At 38.7% G+C, this 18,108-nt stretch overlaps 1 long non-coding RNA gene across 2 annotated transcripts in view; it reads left to right on the forward strand.

Moving 5' to 3' along the window:
• Positions 1-18,108, forward strand: part of LOC118501060 — a 30,494-nt gene that overhangs the window by 11,498 nt on the left and 888 nt on the right. The window lies entirely within an intron of this gene.

An 18,108-nucleotide genomic window follows, 5' to 3' on the forward strand; every position in this document is an offset into this window, starting at 1 on the left:
AAATTTCATTTTATGACTATGAAATTGTTCTATATGTCATTTCCAGTTTTCAGGCAATCCTAGACCAAACTTACAAAGAATTTTGGAAAAACATTTCCTCTTATGATATACTACATAGCCACATACAAATACACCTTGTTATCATCCTTTCTTTAGTATTTATTGGATTAGACATGGGAATAGTGGTCCAAAGAAACTGAAAAACAAAGGTGGTTCTACTGTGGAATAAGAAAAGGTTTTGAAGAAAAGAATACTTTGAGTTTGATTTACCCTTAGCGTATCGTGTAAGAAGTGCTCAGAGTAATAGGTTAGTCTAGAGTAGTCCAGGATGAGAGCTAAAGAGCACAGGAAATGGTCACAGGTCTGGACTGCACTGTCTCTCCACAGAATGAAAAGCTAGGTAGCCCAGAATGAGATAGATTTAGGAATCAGTACAGTTACTTTTAGCATAAGCACCAGCTGCTATGGTTTAGGTCAAAACTACCACCATTTTGTCCCTTGAGAGATTCCTTAGTGACCTTTGTAATATTTTATTAAACCAGGCCACTATCTTGTGGTTCTTTGGCCTAAGTGCCACAACACTCAAAATACAGTTCCCTGCATCTGTATTTACAAAATACAGTACCTACATCTGCATTTATGCTTGTATTTTTAACTTGCAAGTGCACCTCAGGGAGGTTTCAGCTCTGAAATTATTACCTCTATCTCTATGTTGTTTGTGCACTGGCAAAGAAAACTAAAGACAAAATTTTCTTGCACTTTGGTAAAATATCATATATACCCTCATCTTCACTTCTTTTGTAGGTGTTAATATTGAAGTAAAGCCCTAACACAGAGTGACCAGGGTATCCCTGTAGTAAAGACAAGGCTTACTATTAGTCTCTGCAAGTTTGAGTATTCCTGAATAAAGAGAAGCAGGGAAACTGCTGTTATATGGAGAATGTATATATAATGAGTATATTGGATTCTCAAAGTTCCCTAAAGAATAAGTGTTTATAACTTGGAATTAATTTCCCATGGAAATAATGTGATCAATTACGGCTAGATTCTAAGTCAAGGTCACAAAACCCCCAACATATTAGTAGGTATAGCAGGATAAGTTGATTAGAGTAGTCATGTCTTGTTTTCTTGTCTGTGGGCTTATCATGGAAAATGAGAAGTACTTTTCTCCTCCCTTCTCTAGTGGGAAGGTTAAGATGTAGTGATTTCCTAAAGCCCTAAGTAGGCAGAAGACTCAGTTACCTGGAAGGGGAAGGTCTCCCAGAAAAAGGGACAGCTTGACTTCAGAAGAATTTGAATCTTTTGAACTCAGATGGAGGAGAGAACCAGAGAAGAGTCAGTTTCCATAAATGGTGAGGACCTATGCCCGCACCAAAATAACAGATCAGAAAGCTATAGACCTCTCGTGAGGATGCTGGCTAGGATATCTTGTCTTAGAAGTGTAAAAGTATTAAATTCTACTAAAGTGAAACAAATCAAGGGTACACGTTGTAAACACTAGGGCTACTATGAAGGGAATAGTAAAAGCATTTATAAATGATATATATAGAGAAAACATGATAATAAAAAGATCCACTCGATTAAGCCAAAGGAAGGCAAGAAAGAAGAAGGTAAAAGGGAATAACACGTGGGATGAAATTAAATAGGAAAAACAAATATATCATTAATTAATTATAAATGGCATAGTATTCCATTAAAAAACAAAGATTATCATACTGATTTTAAAAATGTATATGCTTTATACAAAAGATACAAGAGTTATATTTTTTATTTATAACACAGAATACTTAAAAGAATAAAGACAGTTTATATAAACACTAACCCAAAGAAAGCTGGTGCAGCTATATGGAACATATAAAGTAGACTTTAAGGAAAGAAACATTATTAGAAATAAAGTGTGATATGTCACAATAATAAAAATATTAACCCATCAGGAAGATATAACAATTATACATTTGTACACAACTAGCAAAACACTACAAAATACATAAAGTGAAAATAATGTTGAAACTGCAAGGGGAAATAGACAAATTGACAATTACAGTGAAGCCTTTTAACACATTTCTCAGTAACAGAAAAAAGAGACAAAAATTGGAAGAATATGCATTTAAACAGCATGACTAACAAAATTGACACAATATTTCACTCCACAATTGCAGAATGCACTTTGTTCCATGTGAATATGAAACTTTTACTAAAAGTCACATTACTTGGGCCATAAAGCAAGCCTCTCCATATTTCAAAAAATTAAAATTACATAAAATTACATAAGGTATGTTTTTTCGAGAAGGAAATTAAGCTAATAGTCAACAATTTTTTAAAAATTACAAAATCCCCAAACAGAGAAATTAAGCAACATACTTCTAAGTAATCCATCAAAGAAAAAAATCACAATGGAAATTAGAAAATACGTTGAACTACATAATAACAATGACATTAAAAACTTAAGATGTAGCTAATAAAACTGTGTCTAGTGGGAAATTTATACACTTAAGGGCTGAAGTTTATAGCTTTAAACAAGAATTACCTAAGTATACATCTCAATAACTTATTAAAAAAATACAATTACACATGAAAAAAGTATAAAAAGGAATGGTAAAAGGAAGAGAAAAAAATGTAGGTGCAGTGCACAGGATTTGTAGGGCAGTTAAAAAATAATGAAAAAATATACAGTAGAGAAGAATCACTGAAAAGAATAATAAACCTGGTAAATCTCTAAGGAAATCACACAGACAAAACCAATGAAAACAAACAAAAAGGATACATGACTCCTGTCAGGCTTGATAAAGGGTACCTCACTGTGGATGCTACAGATATTGCAAAGTTGAAATGAAAATATTTTAGACAATATTAATACATTTGAAAATTTAGATGCATTGGGGAACTCCTGCAACAATCCAACTCACAAAAAGTAATGCCAAAGAAATAGAAAGCCTGAATAGTCCTATATCTATCTACCAAAGAAACCAAATAGTGATTAAAATCTTCTCACAGTAAATCTCCAGATCCTCACGACATCACCCATAAATTCTTTCAAACATTTAAAGAAGAAATGTAGCAATCTTATACAAACTCTTTCAGAGAATAGAAAAAAGAAATATTAACTTACTGTCTTCAAAGGATATCAGGGAACTTTGTGGGGGGCGATGGAAAGACTATCATGACTATGATGATGGTTACATTATAGAATATAGTTGCAAAATTCATAGAATTGTACTCTTAAAATTGGTGGATTTCATTATATGAAAATTATATACCAATAAATCTGATCCCTAAAAATGAATTACAGACTTCACTTCAGAAAAAGAAAATATTGAAGTGGCTGATAAATATATGAAAAAGCACAAGTTCAAGTCAAAAGATTTGAATTAATTGGAATTGTCCTATATTGCTGGTGAGAACACAAATTGTCTTACCACTTTGGAAAACTGTTTGGCAGCTTCTAAGAAAGCTGCCACCCTATGACCCAGCAACTCCAGTTCTATTTGTTCCAGTTCTATTGCAGTGGTTAAAATTTGGAAACAACCCAAATCTCCATCAATAGTATAATAGACTTAGTATCAAGGTAGTACCGTAAATTATGTATATCTGTACAGTACAGTATTACACAGCAATGAGGAGTAATGAACTGCTATACGCGGATGAAGCTTATAAACATAATGCTGAGTGAAAGAGTCCATACACAAAAGGGTACATTTATTGAAATCTCAAAACCAGAAGAGATTAAATTATGGTGCTAGAAGTCAGGATTGTGGTTATCTGCCAGAGGGTAATAATTGGGTGGGCGCTTCAGTGGGGGCTTCTAGAGCACAAACAGTCCTGCTTGGTCTTCCCAGTGGCTGCAGGAGTGTGCTCACTCTGTGTCATGATTTCTTCCATTTTTCATGGATGTTATATTCAATACAAGTTTTAAAGTGAAAATCACTTGAATACCTGCATACCAGTCATAATACAAAGCACAATTTATAAGTAAATTCTATTCATCTGAATTTGCCTAATCTAAAAATGTCTTATAAATGAAAGTCCAAACATATAATATTACTTATAGCACAAAATCACCTTTCACTTTATAAAGCAACACTTCAAATACATTAAAGGAATGAGGATAACCATGTCAGATCCATTTTTCAATTTTGTAAATTTGTCCTAAGGAAAGACATAATGGAAACACAAAGCTTGCTGTGAAAATGTTCATTTAAAAAATTGTCTGCTGGCAAAACACTAAAATGAACCTAAATATCTAACCCCTCAATTAAGATTAGTAAATTATGATATACTAGTACAAGATAATAACGTGGATTTTAAAATAATAAATAAAAGAAACACTAACATTTTTTGTAGGCACAATGAAAAGTAGAGAAATCTAAATGTAAGATGATATGTACACCATGATTTTAAATATGTAAAAGTGAACCAATAGGTCATATGAAAAAATAAAAACTGCTGTGTTGGAGTGATAGATTTATGGGGTTTATTTTGAGGGGGTAAGACTCTTCTGCTCCTCCATATTCTTTGTTATTATACACATTAGTTAGAGTTCTTTTGTTGCAAACAAGAGAAATTGGCTTAAGTCAAGAAAGATTTACGGAGCCATGTAGGAGTAACTTGCAGAATCAAAGGAAATACTGAATGCCCAAAGGAAAGAAGAGGAACCAGGATGGTTACAGAATATGAGAAACAAAAGTTTTCTAACAGACTCTCTAGGTTTCTGCCTTCTGAGGCCTAGTTTTAAACCCTTTCTGTCCCTTTGTGCCCCTACTCAAGATTCACTTTATTGGAAGAGAAAATACGATTATTCTAGCCTCAGTCAAGTATCTACCTCGTCCTTCGATTGGCAACCGCATCAGAACCACCTGGCGCTGGGGAAATATGCTTCCCAGGGAAGAGAGGTGGTGTTGTTACCCGAACAGGGAGCAGAAGGATGCTGGGGGCATCAAAAAACCAGTTCCATGAAATCTTACATCATCTTTTCAATAAATCAGAATGTTACCACTTTTTTCTTATAGTAAATGGAAATATGCTTACTGTAGAAAATTTGCAAAATTCAGAAACGTATGAAGTAAAAAAATAAAACGAAAAGATCCTTCACCTCATTATCCACAATCCTGCATTAATTATCTACTCCTGCATAATAAAATACCCTCAAAACTAGGGTGGCTAGAGAAAGAAAGTAAATTAGTTTTTGCCTAGGGCTGGGGTTCAGGGTGGGATACACCGATGGGGTGTTGACAGCTAGAGAGTATGGTATTTCTTTATGAGTTTCTACAATTGGATTGTGGTGATGATTTTACAACTGAAAATATTAAAATCATTGAACTTTTAAGGAGTGAGTTTTAGGGTGTGTGAATTACATCTGAAGAAAGCTGTATTTAAAAATACTGGGATAACCCACAATCCCAGTTTGCCCAGGACTTCTCTGATTTTAGCACTGAAGGTCTCATATCCCAAGAAATTCCTCAGTTCTAGTACCCCCCGGACTGTTGATCACCCTGCTTAAAGTATATCAGCTTGAAACAATGAACATTTGTTATCTCCGTTTCTCCAGTTCAGGAATTAAGGAGCAACTTAACTGGGTGGCTCTGCTCAGGTTCTCTCCTGCGGCTGCAGATAAGGTGTCAGATGGGGCTGCAGTCGACTGAAAGCTTGCCTTGGGCTGGAGGATTTGCTCCCAGGATCCTTCGTGTGGTTTTGGCAAGAGGCCTCAATGTCTCACCACGTGGATCTCTCCATACAGGGCCCTCCCAGCACGGCAGCTGGCTTTCCTCAGGAGCATGTGATCTGAGGGAAAGAGAAACTAACATGGATACTGAAGAGTCTTTTATGACCTAATCTTGAAAGCTGCACATCATCACTTATGTCACATTTAAGTGACCACACAGCTCAACCCTGGAACAGTGTGAGAGGGAATGGCATGAGGGTGTGAATACCAGGAAGTGAGGGTCCTTGGGCGACCCCAGAGGCTGGCTCCCACAGACTATAACCTTAAATCTAACTGCGTTAACATTTTACTGGTTTGCTGATTTTTAAAGGAAGACATACCCATTGTAGAACCTGTGGACAATTCAAGGGTACAAGTACAAAAGAAAAACATGCTCTGCCATACCCTTGCTAGCCTGAAATATTATTGTTAGTAACTTTTCCAGTTTTTAAGTGGAAAATCATACCTCCTTGTTTCAAAGTGCCTTTTTAGTAGGGAGGTTGAAGATTTCTCCATATAGTTAATGCCATTGCTAATAAATAAACATGTGACAGACCATAAATCCTTTCTGGATATGTCCACGCATTCGGTTAATACTCACTGAGTGCCTCCTGTGAGCAAGGAGGTGTCCCTGCGCCCAAGATACTCACCTTCGGATGTGTGAGGTGGGCAAGGAAACTGTTCAATGCATTCTAACCTTAGGGAATATCTTAAAAGCACAGAATCAAGAAAGCACTGCTTTGCTGATGGAAACTGCAAGTACTTTTCCTAGAGCATGAAGTACAGAAGTGGGGAATAAGGGAGTGTTAAGAGAATCAGACAAGAGAAGGGAGCTCAGATCGAATCTTGCTGGTCTTCTCAGTCCTGTTAAGAAGGTTAGGCCTTACCTCTGAGGACAAGGGGAAAGCAGGGAAAAGTTTTAATCATGGGAGTGAGATGATCAGATTTGTACTTTTGGCATCTTCTTTGGCTAAAGTGTGGAGAAAAAATTAGAGAGGAATAATAATGGTGATAGGATGGCTAGATAGGAAACAGCTGTTGTCCAAGAACGAGATGAGGATGGCCTGATCTCAGGTGGGAAGGATCCTGAGAAGTGTCTTAGGTTTAAATACCATCCCTTGTCCCAGCCAAAATCTCTGAAGAAATTAAGACATAAAAGAAAGTATTGACAGATGGACTCTAAAACATCCATTTTATTGCTGAAAAAAAGCTGCAGTGGAGGTCTTAGCTTAGTGTGAGAACCAAATGAGATGCTGAGTAAGTGCCCAGATTAGGGCAGGCCTCTCAGGTGAGTGTTGTGGTGTGCCACCTGGATCCTTCTTCAGTAATGAACAGCTTATTCCCCCGGCTGCTGGGAGTGTTATTCGTACCATCAGTTAGTGGCCGTCTTTAGGGATGGCCTTAGCTAAGAGAACCACTAGCCCAAAGTCATGTTCCCTTCTTGGAGTGATTAGCATCCAATGACTGATCTCAGTGGGGAGGGTGGGGGGCAACGTTAATATGTGGTTACCTCTTCACGCCCCCTACTGGAGACCTGGCCTGCAACCCAGGCATGTGCCCTGACTGGGACTTGAACTGGTGACCCTTTGGTTCACAGGCCCATGCTCCATCCACTGAGCTACTAGCCAGGGCACTCCCTTCCTTTCAGCAGGTTTTTCTATTTGAATTCCTTTAGGCAAGTAAGGGGAGGGTCAAAGGTTCTAGATTGAGTCTCTTGTTTCTTAAAAATAACCAAATAACCAGCTTAAAATAAATATTCCAAAAGGTATATTTGGGGGTGGCAGACTCTGGTCCCCCTCAATACTAACGTCTATCTCAGAATCTGCTTCCCAGAGAACCCAGCCTGTGGCAGCCTATGGGGAATGCTGCATCTGAAAGGACAGAGTGTGTGCTCCCCTATAGCTAGGAGTTGAAGGGTGGCTCACAACTAACATGCCCCGTTTGTCCTTTCAAAATGTATGAAGATTCATGTGTCACTCCACCTTCCCTGAGACAGAGTGGTTAAATCCATGGAGAGACACCAGAAATTGCAGCTCCTATGTTTTTTCAGCGAAGTAGGAAACATTGCAACATTGACTGATATTAATGAGAAAAAAATCATTAGGGCCCTGGCTGGCGTAGCTCAGTGGATTGAGCTCAGACTGCGAACCAAAGCATCGCAGGTTCGATTCCCAGTCAGGGCACATGCCTGAGTTGCAGGCCACGGCCCCCAGCAACCGTGCATTAATGTCTCTCTCTCTCTCTCTTTCTGTCTTCCTCCCCTCTCTAAAATAAATAAATAAAATCTTTAAAAAAAAAATCATTAGGAATTAATGGACTGAATATGGGTGAGGAAAATAGGGCCATCAAGATTTACTCCTAGGTTTCTTACTTGTGTAACTAAATAAATGGTACTACTATTTATTGAAATTAAAAAAATCAGTTTGGAGGAAAATATGAGTTCAGTTTGAAGTGTCTTCAGGACATCAAAGTAGAATTGTTCATTAGGCAATTAAAGATATAAATCTGGAGTTCAGGAGTGTGACCTGGGGTAGCAATATATGTGTGTACTCATCAGCATATGTCTAGTAGTGGTGAGGATCCCACAAAGCTGAAGGGGACATAATTTAGGGAACAGAGAAAAACTTATTTTTTAAAAAAACCCACAACCTCTAATTAGTATTTTCAGAGATTTGAGGAAGTATTACCTACCTAAACCAAGAGCAAGAATACTATAAAGAGAATGATCAGAAATATGAGGAAGTCTTGGGAAGAACAGTGTGGTTGGCAAAATAAAAATTTCACTGGAAGGATTATAAAATAGAGTTGATAAAATATTCCTGACAGTACAATATGAGTAGAAGCTGAGAGTAACAAAGAATAGTTTCAAAACATGCAACAGTCAATTAATAATATCTTTACTTAGGTCCTGTTCTGGTTCTTTTTTTAAAGAACAATATTATTCATACTCTGATGAGTTTCTGGAGCAAGTTTTAGCATGAAGTTCATGTGAGGAAAAGGCCGGGGGTTCTGTGTTAGCCTGGAGGGAAGGCTCCAGCAGAGGGGAGGGTGAGGAAGGGGGTGACTGGCGGGTGCTCTCTGAGAAGACTGGACACGGTAGATTCCGAAGCTCTGGTGCAGGGGCTGCCTGAGCTGAGAAGACACCCTTTCTTTGTTCAGGAGTGAAGAAAATGCACGTGGGTGCAGACAGCTTCATCTAGTTGGTTCTTTGTCCATTTGGGCTGCTATAACAAAATACCGCAGACTGGGTTTGTTATAAACAACAGAAATTTATTCCTCATAGTTCTGGAGTCTTTTGAGCCTGCTTCCTGGTGTCTTCCGGCTGTGTCCGCACATATGAGAAAGGACACGAGAGCTCTCTGGGGCCTCTCTTATGGGGCCACTAATCTCAGTCAGCATAGTTCCACCCGCAGGACCTGATCACCTCCCAAAGACCCCACTTCCATATACCATCACATTGGGGGCTAGGTTACAACGCATAAATTTGGTGGGGGGGCCACAAACGTTCAGTCTATAGCAGGTGAAGTGATTAGAAATGGAGGGAGTCCTTTCTGATGATTTCCGTTTTCTCTATGAAGTGTGGACACTGTTATCTGTCAAAGCTTACTGGGTGAGTGTGGAGGTCATGGTGGGATGTGGGTAGGGAACTCTGGGAGCGTGGAGATTTTTTTTGAAACAGTCTAAATAAAGGATAAAAACACATACCTCCCCCCCCCCCCCGAAAAAAAACCTACTTAGGGAAAATGAACTGATTGCCAGGCTCCTCTGAAGACCCCAGGGAATTGTAGAGCAACAGCAGCGGATGGCTGAGAGTCAATTTTGGCAATCAGAGCCCAAGCGTGGAATCCCTGAAAAAGAGGAGGCAAGCTAGTTTCATGAAGGCGCCTAGGTTCTTCTGAGAAGAGAGTCATATACATGAAAAATAGAAAAACATCCTCCTATGACTCATAGGCCTCATTTTCATCAGCTCGCTGGCCATGCTTATTTTCTTTCCTTTGATGTTTACAAAGGGACATGTGATTATAAAGGGGAAAGATGAAGGGTATAATAAACCGAGGGTGCAGGAAAAGGAACAGCAGAAGGAAGAGACTCAAAAGCCCAAAGGAGGGAAGGGACAGCATGCGCCCGACTGGGAGGAAACAGGGCAAAGGGCTTCTTCAAGTTCTTCTTGGATCAGCCCCCCTGAGGGGTCAGACACTTGGTTGTCTTCACTGCTCCACCCTCAGCATCTAGACCAGAACCTGGTGCAGGACTTGTGCCAAATAGACATTTGGTGAAGGAATGAAGTCCACCGTACACCCACTGGCTTTTTAAATGGCTGAGCACACAAACGTCTCCTTTTTATGTTTCTTCCCCTCCTTTATAAAAAGTTTTCAAACAGCCTTTGGGCCTGTTGGGGCCTTTTCAAAAGACGGATAGTCCTACCACTGCTCCGGAGGACGCACAGCCCACCTCCCAGTCAGAACTGCCTCTCTGTTCCTGTTGGAAAGGGCGGTCCAGCTTGCTTTGCATGGAACTTGCACAGGAAATGGTGTAGTCTAGGCTGTTCTTTGTCTTTTTCAACCTCATTCCCTAAACTGCAGAAAGAGAAATTTAAGGAATCTTAGGAATATGAAACATCTCTGAAATAATTTTTATTGAGTTGTGGTTGGAAGCAACTGAAATCCTGAAGGGCTGTCAAGACAGCCAAGAAGAAAAGAAAATGAAAAATAACTTAAACAATCCTAGCCAAAGGCTGAAAAGAAAAGTGTCTAAAGTAGCTGCTATTTTTTTTTCCTTCCCTGGCCAGTTTGCCCCTCCCCTAGTTTGGTAATTGTTAAAAGATTGATTTAGATTATTTGGGGGTAGCAGAGGAGAAAGAAGGAGAGACTCTAGTGTTTAGGAAGCAGTACACGTGGTTAGTTGTACCCTAGAAGCTTTATAATTTACACAGCTGGGTTTTTTGCATGCTGACTTCCTCTTCTTTTAGTATGCCACTCACTGGTAAGGTTTTTACTTACAACATTCTTTACAGGAGGTCGTTCACAGCAGTGGGGTTCCCCCTCCCCAATTCAATCCATCTTTGTTGTCTATGGATCATCTTTCCAGGGCTTCTTCTGTGGGGGGAAGAGCAATTTTGTTCTGCCGCACAGTAACCCAAAGGGAGTGCAAGGAAAACTGGATACAGGCTGCCAGATGGGCAAGCAACACTTGACTGCACCGGAAAATTTCCACCAAGGGTATCCCCAGCTTGCCTTTTGCTGTGAGCGGTGCACAGAGTCGACCAGCATTTCCTCCGAATGTTCCACCTCCCCACTGAGGACAGGCAGCCTATAAAGCTATACGTGCCCATAGGCATGCACCCTCATTGTCACCACTGCATTGTGAAGTAACTGTTCCTTGATTGAGTTGTTAAGAGAAGGGAGCAGCCAATGGTCCGTCTGGGTGAATGCTGACCCAGAACTAAAGCACAGAATTGCTGTACCCTGTCCTGGCCTGGCCCAGGGCACACTCAGCTGAGTCACTGCCTCACCAGGAATGCAGCTGGTCTGGAATGTAGCACAGGGCCCAGATGCTTGACGTGGGGCAGGACTTTGCAAAAGGGAAGGGCTTTTTCCAAGTCAAAGTGATTACCTACATTCATAAAGCTGCAAGGGATCAAAAAATATTACACATTAGAGGTAAAGAAAAATTTTTCTTTCTACCTCTCCTTCTGCCTCCTTGTCAGGTTCTTACTTCTGGCAAACACTGGTTTCAATTTGGAGTGTATCTTTTTATCTTTTCTGGTTTTCATATATTTGTATTATTTATCTATATATTATGTATTTGTATACATATGTGCATATAGGTATGTGCACACACAGATTTAGAGAGGAAAAAAATTTTGCTTTGCTCTAAATGGTATCATAACATCATGAAGTGTGGACGGTTCATTAACTTGCTTCCTTTCTTTTTAATTTAACCATGTCTCAGAGATTTCTCTGTGTGATTCTTTTCAGCTGCTCCATACTCTTGCAGAACTCAGATGCATGACTGTTTATTTAATTGTCCCTCTTTTGATGATCATTTAGGTTGCTCTCAGTTTTTGCTACTACAAAATAGTGCTTCAGTGAGTAACCTGGTACCAACCTCCTTATATATGCACAAACACATGTGTCAGTATTTCTTTAGGGTGGATACTGAGGTGTGAGATCGCTGAATCAAAAAGAAGAAGCAACAACAGAGGGAAGAACTGCTGCCTGATTTGTTTTGCAAGAGGACTCAGCCAGTTTCTATTCCCAACAATGGTATAAGAGAAGGTCTCTTTTCCAACACCTTTGCCAACACCTGAAATCAGGCTTTCTTATCTATTGCCAAACAAATGTGTAAAAAAAAGATGGTGCCCCCTTGTTTTTATTTGCATTTCCTCCAAAACTGGTGAGATTAAACATGTCTTCAAATATTTGCCATTCATGTTTCCTTTTTGTGAATTGCCTGTTCATAGTCTTTGTCTGTTTTTCTACTTTATCTTTTTTGAGGGTTTTTTTGTTTATCTAAAACAAGGTGTTAGATTTATTATTTAGAAATACATGGTCTTCTGATGAATTTTAAAGATGTTAATTATAATAATACTTTGTATGTGCATAAAAGTTTAGTGTGTAAAACCCAAGATTTGTCAAAAATACTTGCTATACATATGTAATAACATCAGTGCTGTTTGTGTTTTTTGAGGACAATGAAGAGCCATGTCCTTTGCTATCCATGTTACAGTGTTCTCATCTAGTCAGTCTATCATTGGAATTTGAGCCATATTTAGGGTTTCTTTTGTTTAACAAAGTTTTGGTAAAGTAAAACATTAGTCTTTTCAATCCTTTTCTTTATGGCTTTAGCATTTTGTGTATTGTTTCAGGTGATCTTTCCTACCCCTACGGTCATAAACCTTGTCCTCTGTGTTTTCTTTTAATGGTTTGATAATATTTTTGAAGTTTTTTTCCACATCTAGAATTTATTTATATTTTTTCTAATTAGAGCCAGTTGGTTCAACATCATTGGGTGGAGAGCCCATTCTTTCCCTTTTTGTTTTGAAATGCAATCTTTATAACATACTAAACTTCCGTATTCATGGGCCCATTTCTGGGGTCTCTATTCTTCACTGAACTATTGATCAATTCTTATTCTGTTGCAAATGTATTGAATTTAAGGATAATTTGGGGGATGGTTGTTATCTTGACAACATCAAGTCCTCCTATTCAAGGCTTTGCCTAAGTTTTATATCCTTGTCTTGGAGTTCTTGTACATATCTTATTAGGGTTTTGTTTTTTTGGTGGCTATTTTCTAATTTTTGTTGCTGTCGTGAATGGGGCCATCATTCCAGTGTGCTTCCCTTTGTCTCGGCTCTGTTTCTAGGCAGAATCTCCCTGGGGCTGCCAGAAGCTTGGAGGCTTACATCCTATTCTCTCACCAATACCCCGAGGATAGAATTTCTTTTTAGTGTTGCTATCTGCAAAAATTCTAGGATGAGTTTGATTTGCTCATTTGGTCACATGCTCATTTCCGAAGCAATAATTTTAGTTAGGGGGTTAGAATTTGCATATAGACTGAGAGCAAGACTGGTTCTGTAAGGCAAATTGGAGTGTTATTATCAGAAAAGGGAGAAGTGGATGCTGGGTAGACAAAAAAACAGGAGCTGATCACTTTATATTTAAACCTCTTTCAATATTTAAACCTCTGATTTCTTTTCTTTGATCTTATAACTTTCCTCTCCAGTTTTTGAGAATGTTTGTCTGTGTGGTAGCTTTTATTTTTGGCTCTGTATCTCAGCATTAGTTTCCTCCCTCCCTCCCTGCTTTTCTTCCTTCCTTTAATAAGTCCCTCCAGACTCAGCCTGCCTTATTTTGTAGCTTTGTGGTTATCTCCATCTAGTGTCTGGGGCTCCCAGGCCAGACCTTGGTCTTGTGCTATAGTATTATAGACCCAATTCCTTCTCCAGGGTTAAATTCTGACCATGAGACTGATTCTTCCACTCTCCCTAGTTATGCAGATTTATAGGAGCCTGTGGCCCCAGGTAGCTCCTTTTTAAGGGGTAGCCCTATCCCAGCTCTTGATTTCAGGTGAGTCTTCTGCCTCACTTCGGGGATGTTTAGTCTTTCACATTCTGTAGGAGTCCAGCTTCCAAATGCCTCAATTTGATTTGGGCTGAATCCAGCAGGTCTACAGCTTTGGGCCACTTCTTATATTTTTTTCTGTTCCATTTCTGGGCCACAGAGGTGTTTTTGAGTGTGAACATGCCACACATTTCTCCTACTTTATATTTCATCTGTAATCACCATTATTTTAGATTAGAGGGGTCCCCAAATCACTGTCTTGGCTGTGAGTCCACTCTCATTTGCTGTCCACTGTTTGAGATCTAGCTCTCACCTTTCTGTTGGGACCTGCTCTCTCTGGAGTCACACTTGTCATTTCCCAATCGCCCAATCAAACAGCTTTTTCTTTCAGTCCTCATTTTCCTTCACTCCTCTGTAGCGTGGAAGAGCCCCTTCTTCCTTTCGCCCTTCTCTCCCTGTGGCTAAACCGATGCTCCATTGTCCTGGTTCACTACCTCTTTTGACTCCTGTTTTTGAAGTGTTTTCACTTCCTCCTTCCACTTTGTAACTGTAGATGTCCCACAAGGCCAAGGCCTTTGCATTCCGGTTTTACCTTCTCTTTTCTTTACTCTTCTGCATTTTCCATCTTCAGTTACCTCCAAGTGAGTTCTTACCTGTAATTGCGAGACTTCCTCCACCCCCGAGTCCTAGAGCAGAAATCCGCTGGTGGTGCGTTCTACTCAATGCCCTGCTGTCCCGTCAATTTTTTCCCCCTTTTGAGCCTCCAAATTCCATCATAGGTACCGTCCTTCTCCTAGTTTCTAAGGTTCAAAATCACATCTATGTTTGATTCCTCTTCTCTTCTCCAGTTAATTACATATCCTGTGGACCCTCTTTCCTCCAATTTCCTCTTTAACAAATGTGCGGTTCACACACTTGCTGTAATCCCTTATCATTCCTTTTAGACCATTTCAGTGTTTTCCCAGTGAAGTCGGTTAGTTAAATGTGACAATATTTTGATGTGCTTGTGTTAAACTTTAATTTGTGATTTGGGCCCCCCTCTTCCCCCGAAACACTGAATATTTGTAACATCAATATCTTCCCCTGTTCCATTTTCTCTACTAGTAAGGAGGAAGAATCCTTTGTTTTATGGGCCAAACATCAAGACCGAAGTGTTGTGCTGATGAGTAACGGTTTTGGTTCAGAAACATATGAGCCAGAAGCTATTCAAAGGAAAAGAATTTATTCGGGCTAATATTTAAAGGATGAGTAGGAAATATTGTGTCAACCTGGGGAAGGGGAAGCACAAGCCAAAATAAGCAAAATTCACCATGGTGCCTATGAGTGTGTGTGTGTGTGTGTGTGTGTGTGTATGGTCCATGAAAAGTCAAAGTTGCTGTGAGCCAGGGAGGGGAGATAGGAGGCTGGGCAGAAAAGCCTTATACTGCAAGTTAAGGACTATCATTAGGGTGTCATGGAAGTATTGGAAGTGGGGGTGGAGTCACATGACCACATTCCTGGTCAGATTTCTAGCTTTGGATGGCATCTTTCACCTCGAAGGACTCGGGAGGAATGTGTACGAGTTGGGGTTTCTAATGAGATTGTGATCGCTTCTTTGTGCTGCTTCGTTATGACTGCTTATGACCTCCCGGGAGTCTCTGGGGAAGGAATACAGGGGCAGTCCTCAGAAAGGGGGCCCCTGAGATAGAGTGTGTTTGCCAGGTTGGGGGTGGGGCCGGCTCAAGGGTAAGACCAGAAGAGCTGGCACGACAGATGGGAAGAAGGCTGCATGCGTTATCGTATCTAAAGGGGGTTTCGTTGATGAAAACGAGAGCCTGAGTCATCAGTCATGGGATCTCAGCCCCCTCATTTCACTTCTCCCTCGCTTGTGAAGTTCATGTTGGACCTTCAGAGCCCATCTGAAATGCCAGCTTCTCTCTGAAGTGTTTCCTTTAGCCCTGGACTGGAAGGCATCGCTTTCTCTTTAGAAATTCTAACACTTGGCGTTTACAAGTATTTTATAGCTTTGCATTCCTTCCCCCTCATGTGTAAATTCTCCGAAGATTGTCTTGCTCATCTTCGTATTTTCTCCATCACCTGAGACTGCTCTGTATATACTCTCTACTGAAGAAAGAATAATTGTACTGAATCTAAACTTTTGTAGGAAAAGGACATCCTATGGGATTTAATAAATAGAAACCTTAAATAATGAAATATTTTAAGGAATTTGAATATTTCAAAGCTCCATCCATACAAAACCTGAATAATTCATACAAATTTGAAGAGAAGAACAAAAGCTTCTCTGATAATTCAATACACTGCTCCTTATTTTGGCCCATAAAAGGGGATCTGGTGCTTAGTTTTGGTGGTAAGCTCAGCTCCAGAAGCTTTGAAATGCAGATTAGATTAATTACATCACAATTATATTTGAAAACTAAAAGGAAACATTTTCTAAAAGACATTCCAAATCTATGCCTCTTCAAAGGAAGTGTCATTTGTAAAAACTGAATCACACTATGAAATATGTGGCATTTCTTTCGGTTTCCACTCTCTTTCATACTAGTGGTAGGCTCATCTAATGTATAGAAATGTGCTTAATTAAATTTAGCTTTATTTCTCAAGTTAAGAAAATGTGTATGTTGTACTTCTGAGATAAGAAGGGGCCCATTCTTTTTTCTTTCTTCCTTTTTTTTTTTAAGCACACAGATCTCCTATGTTGCTGCATTTGGCTTATTCCCTTATTTGAAAATTGGGTTTTGTTTAAAAATCTACAAGTTCCTATTCATTTAGAACAGGACTTGAATTGCCTGGAAACCCACAGAGCAGAATGGCATTTTAGAGTATGATTCCCATTTTCTCTTCAGTACAGATTACAATACCATCATTTGTATTTATTTTATAGTACATACTTTTGGGATTACTCATCTCATCTGGTAATGGGACCTGAGTTCAGGTGCAAACCTATTTCCTAAGCTGTGTGAGGCTGAGCAAGTGACTTAAGCTCAGAAGTGAAATGAGGGGGCTGTTGCCTAAAATTTCATGACTCTCTGGTTTAAGTATAATCACCTTGAATGTTTGATGATCTCTTTGAAGGTCAAAAAAATAATGCTAGTGGCCATAATAAAATAAATGCCAACTACTGAGCCCTGAGTCATATTTGTAAAGTAATATAAGACAGGAAGAGAAGGTCAGGTGGTCTCTTCCTTTATATGAATTTTATATGGGATGTGTTTGCCTGAGGTAGCATATGCCCAGTGTTAGCAGTCTGCAAATACTACCAGGATTAGAGGAGGCGGAGATAAGGAAATGAAATTTTTCTAGTTTGGAACAAAAAAGCAAAACAGAAATGTGTTTTTAATTTTATTGCAAATAACTTGCAGGACTGAAAATGATTAAACTGTCACACGTTTCAACATTAATAAACACTATGCAAAAGGATCAGTTACAACATAGTAATTTACTAAGATTTAAAAGAATATATTATTTTTAAGAGCTCATTTTAACGGCTATAGATTTGTAAACTATTTTGCTCATTTTCTCTTTTGTGCTTTTATTTCTCAGTTTGTCTTTTGTTCTGAGCTTTCAGAGGTTTATGCAGGAAATGTATGTTAAGACCTTTGAGATGTGTTAAAATTGAAAGAAAATTTAACTCCAGTAAGAAAAATTGTACTAAAATTCAGAGAACTCCATACCACATGCAGATTAGATATAATGTATAGAGATTATTTTTTGTGATTTTTAAAATTCAAATTCTTAAGATATGGATATTTTTACTGTAACAAAGAAAGAAAAACAATATATTTGCGATGGAATTTAAATTGTATATATATATTCACATATGCCTGTTTGTAATAAAGATATGCTATATATTATACCTATCAAACACCTATATATGTTGGAATCCTTGTCTATTCTATATAGAGAAAATACTATATTAAAAATATCTAGCATTCAGTTAACTCTGAAAAAAATCACATTGTTTCTTGGCTTTTTGGTACTTCCCGTTGGCCTAGAGGCAATGATTCATGATAATGTAATGTGAAACATATGGTTTCCAGTATCACATGGCAAATTTGAATGGATATATAAGAAATCTGAACCACTATTCTTAGTTTGAAAATGTAACACTTAACAGAAGTTTATTTATTAGAGAATTTGGTGTCAGTAAAAAGTAAACACTTTGATTTCAATAATAGTAAGTCTCCAAGAGAACTTAGTGAGGAAATGTGACTGAATTTTACTTCTTAATATTTTATAACTTATATGTGAAAATAAACAACATTCACTTATTTGAAAATTTGGTTTTGTTTATAAATCTACAAATTCCTATTCATTTAGAACAGGACTTGAATTACCTGGAACCCTATG

This window comes from Phyllostomus discolor, chromosome 6 (assembly GCF_004126475.2).
Source record: "Phyllostomus discolor isolate MPI-MPIP mPhyDis1 chromosome 6, mPhyDis1.pri.v3, whole genome shotgun sequence".
Classification (NCBI taxonomy): Eukaryota; Metazoa; Chordata; class Mammalia; order Chiroptera; family Phyllostomidae; genus Phyllostomus; species Phyllostomus discolor.